Source organism: Mycteria americana, chromosome 4 (genome assembly GCF_035582795.1).
Source record: "Mycteria americana isolate JAX WOST 10 ecotype Jacksonville Zoo and Gardens chromosome 4, USCA_MyAme_1.0, whole genome shotgun sequence".
NCBI classification, from domain to species: Eukaryota; Metazoa; Chordata; class Aves; order Ciconiiformes; family Ciconiidae; genus Mycteria; species Mycteria americana.
The window spans coordinates 60,050,384-60,066,395 of record NC_134368.1 but is presented as its reverse complement, the minus strand read 5'-3'; positions in this window follow the sequence as shown (position 1 = coordinate 60,066,395).

The window sequence follows — 16,012 nt, the reverse complement described above, 5'->3', positions numbered from 1 at the left end:
ATAGAGAGCAAAAGTTATTTTTGCAAGGAGGAAAATCTGGGAACAAAATCATTATAAACTGAGTTAGAAATAATTTTGAGCTTTAACAGAACTAAGTCAAGTCTCTTCCACTTTGCCACACATTTCAGAAGGAGAATGCCAAAATTAGGTGCTTTTATACTCTCCATCAACAAAATATATCTGTGGGTCACCCTAGCTCACTAATAAATTTCTAATTATTCTCCTGCTTTTCTTACAGGAAGTGGGCCACCTCGGTGCAAAGTAATAAAGCTTCACATTTTCTCAATCACAAGTCCCAAATTGTGTTAGCATCATTATATTTGGGTAAGTTGCCTGTAGTCACTGTAGTGCGATTGCTTTCCAGAATGAAAAAGGCAAATCAAGACTCTTCATGTCACTATAAAGTGTGCCTCTGCTTGGGTGACCTCTGCATCTGACTGAGGATAAATCCCTGCATCTGCTGGGTGACATCTGTCCTATACTTCATTTGTAGCTGGCTAATTAGTAGAAGAGGCCCCAGGGTAGTCATGTTCCATTTTAAATAAAAATCTTTCAAAGATCTAAAACCTAACAGAGAAAGATAAATCAGTTGTGATGCAGCTCAGCTTTCTTACACATGTACAGGTTTACTTTCCATGTAGTTTATTTGCTTTATTATCCAGGTAACTCCAGAGGAGTTCTTTGTCTCAGCAATGAGCAAGGCTTCTGTTTGTCCACCTGAAGCACTTGGCATGAATTCAGGTTGGGTACACAAGACTGCACTGTGCTTAATTTTCGTGGGTTTTTGTTTTTTTTTTTTCCTCCTTTCTTTTTTTCTGGGGTTCTTATACCTGTGATGGAAAAGGCTCAGAAAGCAGCAGGATCTGCCTGGCTGTGGTTTCACCAGCTCTCAGGAAAACCTTCTGCATGCACATTCTATACGGACATCATCTTTACCAGTCCTTATGCAGATTATACGATAAAGGGGACTGTCACTGCCATTGCCAGCCTGATGGTAGTGATCCAGCCGCCTTTGACTACCTTGGCATTAACAACAGTCTAATTGTCATCATCCTAGGGTGGCTGTAAGTGATGTAAGAGAATGATTTAGCTCTTCTCTGGACCAACACGATGAGCTCTGCTAACTGCTACAGCTGATAGTTGCTGGATGTAGCTAATCATTGTGGTCTCTATCTGAGACTGAAAGTCAGAGTAGTTATTCCATCTTGTAACCCCTAATGATGGGTCTCGTCCTGGTTCACAGCCTAGTCTATAATTTCTGTGATACCTCTTCAAATCTGGAAATATGACATAAATTCTTACTTAAATTGATACTCCTGATTGCCCCTTGGTAAGCCTGGTAAGCCCCTTGAGTACACAGTGTAGATAAACATATATATCTATATCTAGACTTGTAATACTTTTGACTGGTTTCATCAGCTGCAAACTTCAGTCTACGGCATTAGTACTTAGAAATCACCAGGCAAGCTATGACTAAGGAAGTACCTCAGCTCTTTCTAGAGATCTAAATATTTTCATGAAACTGTGTTCAAAGGGAAACTCTAGCCACAAGCTTTCATGTGACCTTGGAGGACAGCTAAACAAAAGCGAGAGAGTCTGGGGAATTTCTGCAGCTGGTGTGCCACATCCCAGCTGTAGAAGCGTAGTGATGCCGTGATCCAAACAGGCCAAGCTTAAGCTCATGAAAACTTTTCAGTTTTCAGCTATTAAAGTTTTATGTTTTTCCAGTAATTTTTATAAGACCTGTAAAACTAATAAACCCCTGAAAGATCTATTAGTCTCTGGCAGTTTGGTTTTTTATAGGTTTTCCATTAAGACGCAACAATGACTCATCTGAAACACTGGAGCTCCCTTCTTCCTCCTGTGGCTCCAGATGTGCTGCTTGCCCCCAAAGCAAAGCTTGCAGTTACTTCTAAAAGAGAAATGTACTGCAAACATGGGAACTTGTGTCTAAAAATAGTTTCACAATTTTTCTGGATGTCTACATCACTGGTGCCCACTGTATCTTCACATGAGCAGGAAGAAACCCACAGACCCAAACCAAAAGACACAGTTCCTCCCCTACATTATAGGACTGCGCAGGCTCCACTATTTATGTACACCCTGGGTCCTGAGGAGCTCAGTCACATGGTAATACCCTTGCCTTCCAAGGGTTTCTCATGTGAACGATGGCAATGAGGTAGGCTCATGTGAACTGTAGATCAAACCATCCAAAACTGAAATAGAAGATAATTAAAACATTGAAGCACAATTAAAACTTAAAAGTACCATGCTGTGGATTAGCAGCTTAATGCTGTAAACCTCAAGGACTTTGCAGTAACACTTCAGAAACTCTGGTTTTCTGTGTACATTTGAAACACCATAAGACACTGAAATTGCCTCTATCCTTATCTGAAGAGACTACTGCCCTCTGAAACTAATTGAAAAATTCCTCTCACAAGATGTTTTGGCAATATTTGGGAAGCTTGTCACATCAATTAAACATTATGGACTCTGGCTGACCAGGGCCAGATTCTGCACTTACTGCCTCGTCCTCTTCAGTGGGACTAATTCTGGAGCGGGCACATGAAGCTCCGCACTGGTAGGAAAAACTTTACTCAAAAGCATCGTATAAAGTGACACATTCTCCCTTTACAGCCATATAGTCATAGTACCCCATCAAGTGCCACTTGTTTAAGGTCAGATTTTTTAATGAGTAGCAGTGTATTGTTTTCAGCCGAGGGAACCTGGGGAGTGCTTTTCACTGTGTGGAAGAATAAATAAATGTAATTTTAAAAAGAGCTTACAGATTGTGAGAGCGGAAGGTGATTCATATAACCTTATATGCATGAAAAAAATTAAACAGTAATGCTCAGTTTCATTTCCGAGCGCAAGCTAAGTAGTAGCATTCATGGAAAAACACATGTTTATTTAAAATCTTTTCAGATGTGTAAGCCACCCATCTAAAAAATCCTTTTGTGTTCATAGTTCTTCTGACAGCCTTAACAGTCTCAATCTTACTTTGAGCTTTTACAACTGTGGCTTTTTACCTATCTGTAGCTTCTTCCCAGCAGTTGCCTCCTAATTTAATTTCATTTTTCATAGTGGGTGAATTCACCTTTTATTTTTACACCACTGACTTCTGTTGAAATAAGTGGTGCCACTATAATTTCAAATTCACCTTAAACAGGAAGCAGTGGAGTGAGCACCTCCGTTTAGCACCTCTTTTGCTAAGACTGCAATATTTACTATCCCACAACATAAAATTATAAAAATAATAGTCAGTGACTTCCTTTCAGTACCTACATCTAAATATTTTTCTAACATAGAATGTAAATTTTCATATGCAAAGATCAACTTACTTTTGGTGTGATGCTTTTGCTTTAAAAAGAAGTGAAAATAGGTCTCTGCCATCTTATCTTTTAAGAGCAGCTTGTGCTGTGTGGTTTCATATTGTACTGGAAATAGTGCAGATGCAGGTCACACCTGCAAGGACAAAGGGGAAGCGTTTTGTTTACAAAAGAACAAGTAGCACAATCTGAGGTATTGTTTTATGAGGCGAACTATTTTTCTGTAGATGCTTGCTACGACTCAGGACAAACAGACATCACTGCTTCGTAGCCTATAGTGAGAGGCATCTCTGGTTTTTCTCCTCCTTTGACCTCTACCGAATTGCTTTCATTGTAACTGAGATCCCAGTTTGCAGTCGGTTCTGGAAGTAGATGAACATTTGCGGACAAATTATTTACTACCTGCAAAGAAAGCAGCTCTGGCCTGACACCATTTGGACACGTGATTCAATATTTTCAGTTTCAAAAGTACTGTCTTTAGCACTTTTGACTGTTGTAAGATGCAAAAGAAGGAAAGGTGATGAAAGGACTGGTAGCACCTGAAATGCAACTACATGATTCACATTGGGTTCAGCTCCCATCACCCTTCCTTTTCTCCTTGATGTCAAAAAGCCTTTTGTTTTCATATCAAGCTGTTTATTTATTTTCATTTTGGCAAGAAGATCAAAACAGCCATTTTCTTGTATTCCTTTTAGTATTTAAACAAGCCGCCTGCTTCAGAAACGTGCCCAAAGTTAATCATGTGTTCAAGTGCCTTCTACATTAAGGATGTTAAGCATATGTCTGAGTGTGTTCCTGTGTAGTTTCTGAGGGCAAAATACTGCCAGAAAAATCAACTGGACAGGCCCTGTTCCCCCAGTTTGCTTGTTCCTAAGAGTGGGGATTATGTTTATAGGAGATAAATTAACCTAATATGATCTGAAGTCTCTGAAACTGGGAGCGCTCACACGTTCACCCCCGAGAGTCTGGAGCTGCTCAGGAAGCAGTGAACGCCATCATGTGACAATGGGGGTTTTTTTTTCTTTCCAGCTATTTTCTTTCCAGCTCTAGGCTAGACTTGAACAGGGCAATTGGGGTTAAACTTAGCCTTCCTGTACAAACTTTCATGCTGTTAACTTCCCATAGCTGTGACGACTTCTGTTGCTCTTGTTGCACAGTGTTTTCTTTTTATACACCAGGGTTGTGTCACAGGACCAAAACCTTTACATGTGGGATGGAGAAAGCAGAGAAATGAGGGACCTCTTTTCCCATCTCCTTGGAGACCTGTGAGCAGCTGAGAAGCCTGTGCTCAAAGATTTTATTTTACTATTCCCCGAGTAAATGCATTCATGAAGAGAGCTGGTCAAGCACAGGGGAGACCATAAATAAATTGCCCCCTGAGAATAGCAGCAGGCATTCACATTTCCCAGCTGCAGGAGCCGTAACCAAGAAGCATTTTGCTAGCTTTGGACATGAATCTATCCCCAGGATTCACATTTAATGTGCTGAGGTCATTAGTTCTTAAGGATTTCAATTAGAAAAAGCACTGATTTTCAACAAACACCAGGGAATAATACTAAATTTTAAAAGAAATAATTACTTTTTAAAAGTTGGTCATTTATTTTCAGAATTTAAAAAAATAATGTGGGATTTACTGAAATTGTTTAATTCTTTTTTTCCATTAGCGTATAGCATGTCAGAAGCAATGTACAATATGGCAGCATTACTGGCAATCAAATAACAGGAGAATCAGTAGGATGTCCCATATTTGAAATAATATTTGAACTGAAGCAACATCGCCAAAGATACTGGTTACTAATAGTATATAGGGGCTTTTGCTTGCCTAGTTTGACAGGTTGCACAATAGTTCAGAGAAAACTGATTGCAATCTCTGCAGCAGCTTTCTCCCACTTCATAAAGACCCCGGAGATAATCCCGCTCCCTTTGTGCTGCAGTACCTTCTTTGGGCTTTGAGGAAAAAGAAGAAAATCAGTTTAGATTTAGATGGGATTTTCCTACCTGGGAGAATACAATACAGGTTAACAGAGGAGTTTTGGAGGGAGAGAGAGGCAGAGAGGATGAAGAGGAGAGCGCTGCAGGTCCTGGGCTTCAAGATCACATCAATGCTTAACACATTTCTAATTCTTACTTCAGACTGAAGAGGTATGCAGTTATTTTCAGGATTTTTTTGAATTCTACCTATTACGGAGCACCAACACGCAGTCCTCTTGAGGATTTGATCCCCTGGTTCTTCAAGTGTACTTAATCTTTCCGGGTGCAATGAAAATAGTATTTTCTCTGCCTTTTCTGCTTTGCAGTGGAAACAGTCTACATTTTTCCCCCAAACACTGTTCATCTGCTAAACCTTTCTATATTAATCCGGCCAAAAAAGCAACATTTAAATGTAAATGGTGAATTGTTTGAGGTTCACATATTTGGGTCTTATTGTCTGGCCAATGACTCTAAACTGTGTTGTTTCTCCAGGCTGCGAGACCCTTGAGACAGGGCCTGTGTCTCCCTCCAGGTTTTGTAAATGTCAGTCACACAGGGAATGCTCAATAAATAAATAATGCTGGTTTTGTTACTGCTGTATGATGTTTCCCTTGCCAGAGAAATTATAGTGGAGCAGAGATCAAAACCCATATGAAACAGAAAAAGAAGTACTCTGATTTATCTACACAGACGACAGGAAACAGTGTGAGCTCACACTCCTGCACAAGTTCAATGTTACTTCTTTGCTTCTTTTTTTGCTGCTGGAGATTGAATATTTGATCCGTTTTAATGTTCCTCAGCAGGCTTCAGAAAAAGCAATACTGGAACTCCAAACAGTTGCGGATTGGGGTAATGCAAGCATGGATATAATGACCAGGATTAGGAATGAATTCAGTAGGCAAGTTCCCTTCCAAATAATGGACTTGACTTGATTCAGGAAAGTCCCGAAACATGTGCCTGACATTTAATCTTGTCTTCAAGAGGAGCTAAGGGGGTGCTTAAGCTGCCCTGAATAGCGACTGTCTCTCGAATGTGGGCTTTTTGTGCTGCTGTGGCAATGGCCAAAGGGAATGCAGTGGGTGTCCAGCGGCTCAGAGGATTACGCCCATCCTGTGAGTGTTGAAAACACTGTACTTGGTTCTGCGCACACTGATGAACCCAGCTCCAGGCTGCTAGCTACAGATTAGAGCTGAAATGCGTCTATAATTGTTAACAGGTCTATAACATTATGAAATGCGTCTGTGACGTTAACAGTGCCTATAATCTCTCTGCTGCATTTAGCGTACTGAAATCCCACGCATCTCTCTAACCTTTCTACAGAAAGTACTGAAGCATTCCCCCAATTCTTTGTAAATTGTTGCCTATCTGGAAACTGTCCACAGTACTTCTGTAACTTCATGCGAGCACTTTTCTTTTTCCAGATAAAGCAGAGAATAAATTCTTCATTATGAACTGCTTAGAAAGTAAGTAGACACCTTTTTCATTTAAGCTGATAAAAGTCAGGAATTCAGTAGCGTTACACCGGTATAAATTAGCACAAAATTAGACCTGATATCTGATTCGAGCCTTGGAGAAACCCTTCCCTCAAAGGACCCCTGGGCAGGGCCGTTCGGCAAAGCCCACCCTGCCTCTCTCGGCAGCTGGTGGGAAGGATTATGACCCTCAGGTTGCCAGATCCTTCTGTAACTCGGGGGCAGCCCTCCCTTCGACAAAGGGAAATAGGGCTGTGCAGCATTAGTCCCACTGCCCGATCCTAGCGGATTCCTTTCGTCGCACAAGCACACGGAAATGTAGCGAAACGGTGGGCAACAGAACTTCCCCTCTTCGTTGCCTTTGCCAGTGAGCAGAGGCAGCGTGGCCACTAGGAGATGCTGCCGGACGCGGAATGCCCCGAGCGCCGCGGCAGACAAAAAGCAGGGCAGAAATACTTCAAACCAGGCGCAGCCATGGCACGCTTTTTTGTAGGCATTTAGAGGGGAAATTTGAGACAGAAATGTGTACAAGACTGTTGTGTTGAGTGAAACAGTAACTCACAGTTTGCAGTAATTTGGGAGGACTACTTTAGCGCTTAAAAAAAAAGGCATTGCCTTTTAGTTTGATATATAAATTACTAAGCCAGGAATTTACTTCTCTGATCTAGAATATTGACTGCTGGGATTTGGGTAACAAAAAGATCTGTGTTTCTGTATGTGGAAGGGTTTAGCCCGCTTGATAATATGACTTAAACATTTATTGAAAAAAACTTCCAGGATAAAATGAAATTAAAATTCAGGGGTGTCATTAAACAGAGAAATTACAAATACGCCTGGGAATTCAAGTAAGGGGATTTTCTATGTCTAGGCAGAAACCCGATAGGTTTAATGGTGATTCCAGTTCAAAACTAAGGTGTTGGAAAAGCGTTTGCTGGAGCTGTGTTGAAGGACTTCCAAAAATATGAAGATTAACTGAAAACTCCATTTAGGTGTTTATATTTGCTTGTCGCTGTAGCAAGACTCCAGCTGCTGTGTAGCTTTATCACCCTCCGCAGTGACTGGGGATGCCAGTGAGTGCTTTCGCTGTTCATTTGCCATTAGATAGTATTGTCCTCTGCTGGCTTACGATGATTGCTGCCATAAAACGAAGAATGTGAAAATTAGTAAAACAATGATGTCAAATTTGTATTGTCCTTTGGCAACATAAATGGCTATTCATCCACAGGGAGCCCACTTATCACTAGTGATCTTTTCTCTGTGCTTTTCTTGACATGTTCACTCAACTCTGGGAATTTTTGTGAAGGCTTTTTTGTTTTGTTTAGTTTTGCTCAGGGCTCTTTGAGGAGTGGGTGGGAGAAGGGATACTTTTTGGAATTATTTTGGACATATAAGTAGCTGCAGTTCTCTTGCCCCCATTTTATAGAATAAGGCTAATGTCTTCATACTTTTGTGTTTATTTTTAGATACCCTATTTCCATATTTAGTAAATGCAGTTCTCAGCCTTGCAGAAAAAGAGGCCATTTGTTTGGGTATCTAAATACATAGAATTAAAAGTCCAGAATAGTGTATAAATAAGTAGCTCGACTCCCAGTCAGACTCAACAATCTGTGCATGTATGGCCCCCCCATATGGATATACGGTATTGTGCACCTAAAGCAAGTGGATATTCTTTAAGGTGCCCTTTTTTTGGAAAATATACTCCCCAGCCACTGCCTCCACACAGCTTCCATTGCTGCTGCTGCCACTTTTGCAACCAGATCCCACTTGTTGCCTTGCTGAAGGCAGGCATGGCAGCTACCATCTGGCAGCTGCGGCAACGGGAAGCAAGGCATCGGTCTATGGCAAAACCAGCAGCATGAGAGGTGGGAGTGGGATGTGGGAAGTGGGTGTCTGAGGTCCCAAGGAAGATGGAAATCGATGTGGTAAAGGGGACATATGTGCTACATGGTACATTTGATATTTTTGTGTGGGTCAGCAGTAATCAGGTGTTACAGCACAATTCCAGGTCAGCCTTGCCAATAAGCCGACTGTAATTCTGTGGGGCTTTGCAGGGAGAAGACAGGGAGATAAATATACACTGAAAGGATTAAGTAACTGTTTAAATTTAATTGGGTAAGCTGAAAAAGTTGTTCTTGATCAGAAAGCCTATGCTGATAAGCCCTAAGCTTCCAGGAAAGTACGTCTTGTAGAACAGGGAGCATAATGAGAAATAGTTTCATTTTTGCTATTTCTATTCTATAAGGCTTGTGAATATTGCTTGTGTGAGAAGTGTACTTGTGAGGCTTCCAAGCATTCCTATGTGCAATAGAAATATTTCCCTTTTTTCTTTCTCTAAGAAACTGGTTGGAAGACTGTGCTGTTTTCTTCAGCCTTTCCGCTGGCGGGACCCAGCCAGAGGGTCTGCCATCAAAATTTGATCCTGGATTATATCAGTTTCTGGTTGCTTTTTGGGGGAAGGAAGGGGGTGATCTTAAGATACGTATAAGCTTTGCAAACAGATGGAAGACTAGGCCCTGCTACAGGCAGCACAAAGTCTACTTTAGGCACAAGTCGCTGATATTACTTTACCATAAAGTGGGTGCAGATGTTATTGGTGAGCAGAGGAACATTGGAAGCCTTTCAAAGGAAATGCATTTAGGAAGGGATTTGAAGGAGGAAGTGGCGGGAGCTTTGCACGTGAGAGGTTATGATGAAATGTTTAGACTTGATCCATAAATGACAGGACAACATTCAGAACAGTCTCACCAAGCAAATCATAGGATATTTGATCTGCAAGTGTCAAGCCTGAAGAGTCCCTTGGCTGCTTGTGAGCATTTCACAGTGAATTCTTACAAAAGTTAATCTTAAATGTGTGCTGTCCTTTGGAAGGAGGATTAACAGTGCTCCTAGGAGTATCAAAATGGGAGACATACCCAGTTGGTCAAGAATCTTGATTAACCAGTCTACAGTCACAGAGGGTGAGAAAGAAACTAAAGATAGTGGTTGATGCCAATGCTGCTCCACTTGCAGACAGGGCCACTGTTACATGAAGCTTTTTGTATGAAATTAATTTCAAAGCTAGCACTGGGGAAATGGAAACCCCTTTAATGTGCAGATGGTGGTGTTTTCAGTGCTCATCAGAGCAATCAGGAGCTTCTTGGAGCCGCGTTTGGACACTTTTCCTTTGCCTGGTAGGAGAATGCCAGCACTACTTTAACCTTTCTAAAAAGTACATCTTTCCCTAGTGATTAATTTGCAGAAGAAAAATATGCAGACTAATTGAAGGAATGAAATAAAATGTAAGAGGAAGGAAGGAATTAAAACAGTTAACTGGAGGGTCTGGTCAAATCCATTCTTCCCAGCCCTCCCATTCTCCACTGTTTACTTTAACTGCACCCCACCACAAAGTTCAGCTCCGTGTGTATGAATTTGTAGGGGGTCTCTATTTTTAATACACAGATGTATCTAAACACATTTTCACAGGAAAAGGGAGAATCTGGTCTTACAAATGCTTTTAACATTAATGGAAGCCCTGCTTCTCTGTCCTTTAATTACCTTGAGACTCTCCAGATGGGGGTCAGATCCTTGTCTCCTATCAGTTTTCTACTGACCACTCACCCAAGTGAGTTACTGCAGGCTTATGCAAACAGAACTGCGGAATTGGACCTTTTGGTTTTCTGCATGTACCCTGCTGTGTTGATGATTAGTCATTTTAAAATCAAGCGAGATGAGATAAGAGCAGTAAGCTCTGCTAACACAGCCAAGCCGTGTATGGACTTTGGGTGATCCACTCCTCTTAAATCACTGCCTGATTCCTTCAATTACTCAAAAGCCAAACCCAGAAACTAATCTGTCTATGGCCAAAGTATTTCTGTTCCTAAAAAAGCCAGACAGTGAGCTCCATATGCAGATTTGGGGCACTTTTTGCTGTTATTATTTTAAGGTGATGTCTTCTGAGTAGCTGCCATTTCTCATTGCTGTCAGAGCAGACTAGTAGTTCAGACTGTTGCTGCTGGCACTGTGCCTTGTTGCAGAAATAGTTTATTTGTATAGGTTTCTGATTCTTCATATATAGGAGACCTAATGCATTTTATTCATTCTTCTTCTGGCTGAAGGTGGCCGGTTCTCATTCTCCTTTTATAGTCTGCATGTAGTTAACAGCTACCAACTGCTCTCATGGAATGAGGATGAGGGTTTGTAGTAATTCTCTCCTCTATTACCGCAAACAGCTCACTGGGTCTGCGCCAGCTTCTTCAGTGCTACCCAACTGTGATCCCACCACTTGTGTTTCAGATCCCTCAGTCTCTCCTTTGCTATCTAATTCCATGCACTTGCTTCCTGGCGAGGTCCCTCAACAACACGATACCGCAGAGCAAAGCTAACATCTTGCAGGCTAGGGTTTTTTAGGAAGGGTTGAAGGAGGCTCTCTGATCTTGGCAGGCCAGCATCTAAAAAGTGGGAATGTTGGCAGCTTGCTCTTGAATTGGCCATTCTGAGGAAACTCGATTCATCTCGCTCTTCATTTTTGTGCCTTTTACAGTCTCACGTGTGCAGAGTTTTATTTCTTTTCTTGGCTGAACAGATTAAGAACTGTTGATTAGACAGCGACTGCATCGCAGTTGGTTGAAAATCAAAGGTCAAGATTTTCAAAATGTTTAGGAAGATGAATAAGCAGCATGCTTCCTTCATAATTAAACTGGTGGCTGAGCTGCTGGAGCACAGAATGTATGTAATTTGGGCCATTTATCCACGTTCCCAAGTATGACCTTTTGAGCTAACTTTAGGTACTTCTGAAAAAAATCTTGGCCAACCGTCAACAACATAATCAACAAGCAGAGAAGTTAGTTCTAAGTAGACCACCCTGAAATAGTTCTGCTTTTGCTGGCAATTTATACCATTCCCCCCTAGATCTCTCCCTTGAGTGGAATATCCTGTTGGATTTATTGTGGCTTCACCACAAATATGGTAGCAAAGTCCCCTCTAAATTTTCTCATGAGGAAGGATTCAGCTGCGAATGAGGAAATAAGGTGTTACAGATAGCATACAGCTTGTTTACAACCTTTGTCTTGAAAGTAATTATCTTCCACCATTTTTGAGCCCTATTTCTTGGATTCTTTATCCTGCAGCATAGGCAAAGCTCTGCTAGGCAAAGCTATTCATAATGAATCAATAACATATATTTTGGCCCTGCACAGAGAAGTGGGAAGGCAGCGTATCTCAATTGCAGTGGAAAGAAAAATATGCTTTTAGAGGATATGTAGACTTCTGTGTTACAGCTGGGAGCCACTCACCTTCTTTTATGGAAGACAGAGGAGCACTGAATTCACCTAGCAAACCCGCAGGGTGGCTTTTAGTACAGATGTTTCCGACGCTTTAGAGCAGGGGTACTCAAATGGGGCACTCCGGCGTGGGTAAGGATTTTAAGCACAGTTCGCCCAGACCTCACCGAGGTCTCAGACTGACATGTGGGAAATCTGTATTTATTGCCAGACCCTACAGGTCTCCCAGGGGGCAGCTGCAGTTCACTGCCTCAGCCCCCAGCTGCGGAGGTGACGTGTGCTACTTTTCCGGGAACCGAACCTCAGTAAAACTAACCAGCTGGCCTTGAGCTCCTCTGTTTTGGAACTCTTCTTGTGGGTCAGCGTTGGGAATGTACCAATATTAGTTTCCCAGGGGCCATGAAGAGTTTTACCATTTTGTTAAATGGTGCTAGGTTTACCCTGAAATGGTATATCCTGAAATGCAAATGTAAACATGGCCTTCCACCAGGTTTAAAGCAGCAGTGGACTATTTGCTTTTTGATGGGTATCATGCAGAAGCATTAGTATTAAGTGTTGGGGGGGATTACGTGGCCTTTCCTTTACTGCTGGATGGGAAGTCTATATTAAAGGGATCCTGTGATGGAAAGGTTGAGAGTCAGACAACTAACATTTGGTGCTGACACTAAAGTCATAACTAACAAGAACAAGCAGGTATACAAAGAAACCTATAATAAGTCCCATAATAATGGAGTTTAGCACTAGTATGGTGCATAATCATTCATTATACCCCATGAGGCTCTAGTGCTGACATAACCACTCACAGCCAGAAAAAAATTCACTAGTAGGATGTGAGGAATTAGTTTCCGTACTGATAGAAATTGCACCTCAGGTGCAAAATGCTTAAAAAGTAGATGTATGTGGGAAAGCAGTGTTATTTGCACTAAATATTTTTACAGTAATGCATGTGAAAAAGTAGTAACTTTGTGCTGTAAGGATAGGTGAGTTTAACAAGAAAATCACATAAGATATTGCCTTCAAATAAATTAGTCTTCCAGACCCAGGTACAACTTCTTTTGTTAGTTGCTTTTTACCTTTCTTCTAGCCTCTGATTAAGTAAGAATCCATTTTAGTGTCTTTTGCATCCACAAAATATCACATCTGAATTTACTTCACCATTTGCATCTTTGTTCTACTACTGATTTACACCTTAGTTCTAAGTAGCAAACCCATTTTTGTCACTGTTTATTCCCGTTCAGATATTGTGCTGCACGTTGCAGGTTTCCACCACTCTTGCCACTCCACATGCAGAAAACAGACGACAATCTTTGCAGGAGTGCACATCCCAGTGTAAAACATTTCTGCTAATGTGACTCAGGTGCATCCGTCCATAAGACAGCAGTGCAAAAGGAAGAGAAGGCATTCTGCTGGGTAATGGTTTTTGCTGGCTTGGTAAGTCTGTGGTGGTCTCCCACTTTGTTAAATTGTTAGCTGGTGTTTGAGCAGAGCGCAAACTCATCATTCCAGAGGTTATAGGAGGATAAGAGGAAGCTGTATTGGCTTGTAATGAAGAGTGGTGCAAGCAGCAGGGTGAACTATCAAGGCACAAACTTGTGTCAAGACAGCAGTCACATTGGGCTGAGGCAGTATCTTAAATTCACAGTTGGCTACAGCTTACTGGAGAGCCTTGCTCCAAAGACTGAAAATACCAAAAGGCCCCTGAATAACGTGCACCTGAAGAAGAAGAATTATTCAGAGTACTGGTCACTGTTGGGTCCAAGGGCACATTATTAGTTGGTTATTGCTTCATTTTCTGGTATAGGCAGTTGCTCTCTGAGGCATTTCTGTTCATATTCCCCCTAGGACCACAATTTCCCCTTAAAGAAGGGTTACTGTCTGCACAGTTTTGAATTTAAGCAAGAGAAAAATACATTGAAATTGTAGACCTGTTAGAAGGAGTTACCTATTTCTTATTTTCAGGGAGTTGGGCTCACTTAGGGCAGGTCTATGTTTGTTTTGTGAAGCTAGGAAAAAGATGGCTTTAGAGATACTGTGTTTTGCTTCATTTCTTTCTAAGAGATGACTTTTACCATCTTTAGATATGAATTTGGATGGAATAAATTTCATTCCTATAAAAATTAATTTAGGTTTCAATTTGTTAGCTCATTCTTGCATTGAGAGTAAATCAGAGAAATTTATTAATCAGTATTAATTTTCTGTCTTCTAACTCTGTAGGTAGCTGTAACACGATAGTGGGACAATGACTGGTTATTTCCCTGAAGTTTCTTGAAATCCCAGGGCTGCACTGTAATCTTCTCAAGGTTTAACATGCATTTACTAACAGCATAAGTTCTAGCCACAAAGCATATGATTAAAAAGTGCTGAAAGAAACGTTGATATTTAATTTCCTTTACATTAGCCATGGCATTCCAAAAAGAAATAAAACTTAAGAGTTCAGAAACTGAACAAGCAAAAGGGAAACGTGAGGGAAAGCTTCAGTTTTCTACTGTGCATTTGAGTTTACGTAAAGAAACGTGATTTACGTATGCATGTGGAGCAGGGAGGTAGCGGTACTTCTCTCTGTAGGATCCTGGACTAATTGTGCCTGATTCCTGGGTATGTCATTGCCGGAAGAGTTAGTGACAAACTCATTGCATTGCTTTTCTCTGAATTCTCTCCAGTTGCAGTCTGAAGCAAGCTTGGCTAAGCAATAGGCAATATGATATCCACATATGTTAGCCAAAGCAGTAAAAACTGACAGGAACGAGTTAATACGGCATGGGTGAATAACGTAGGAGAAATTGAGGGCTCTGGTTTGTGATCCCTGTCAGATTTGGCAGCGGCTACTAAATCCTAGCTGCCCCAGCTGGCTGTCCTGCCCGTTTTTTAAGGTTACTTCTTCTGTAGCAGAAGTGACAGAGCGGGAGATGTACCTGCTCCTCAGCAGCAGTGCCCTGCTCAGTATTTTAACATAAACTAGAAACAGTGGTGCTTTAAGTTGATATATTGGGTTGCGCACTGTGGCATCAGTGGAGCTGACAAGTTGCCTGCTATGCTGTCTCTGCCATCAGAGCAGCAACTTTTGGCAAAGGGACAGAGAAGATTTGAGGGGCAACACACTTTTTGGATGGCATTGCTACACATGCTGGGAATTATGTACCATATTACTAAACTGGAAAACTAAACTGATGGGAAGAGGAGGAATATGATTGCACAAACTCCCTGTTAGTGACGTATTAGAATATTATAGTGGTCTTAACTTTTTCACTAGGTTTCCTACTGTCTCCATCAGCTTTGAAAGTAGGTCACAGGTCACAATCCAATAGTGGAATTCTACTTGACTTCCCTTGAATTTTGGTTTCCAAAGGCAATTGGCAAGGCTATTAATTTATCACACTCTTTGCCATTTGCCTGACTTAATCACAAGTGTTCACAGCATTTTGCAAGGAAACGAAAAGCAAAGCTCCCTCCCCTAGCTCCGAAGGGTTTGTAATCCAACAGTCAGACCAAGACACAGAATTAAATCAAGGGAGAGATGCAAGTCTTTTTCAACAGGCAGCTTGCCACAACCACATTATCTGAAAGGGAAATTCTATGGCTGCAGAGGAGCTCAGGCGTGCTCAGGAGGGAATGAGTTGACCCTTCCACACTACAGATGTTCAGCAATGGATTAAGCATTTTGAGATACCCATCTGAAGACGCGTTGTCTCAGAGCTGCAGGAAAAAGAGAGGGCGCCAGAGCCAGAGCAGAGACAAAAGACATACATGCAAAAATATGGCTCGCATTTCTTGTACCCAGGTTTCACAAAGCTGTTGGGATCCTGGGAGCTGAAGATGTTTCTACGACAAGAGAATGAGCACTGTTCTTCCTTCGGCCTTGGTGACTAGGACAGAAAGTACCTCCTCCTTGCAATCCTTCCCATGAGAGTGAGCCTCCACTTTTGCCCAGTGGAGGCATAGATGGACAAGCAAATATAGCTAGGTAGCAGAGGGAGGGTGAAAC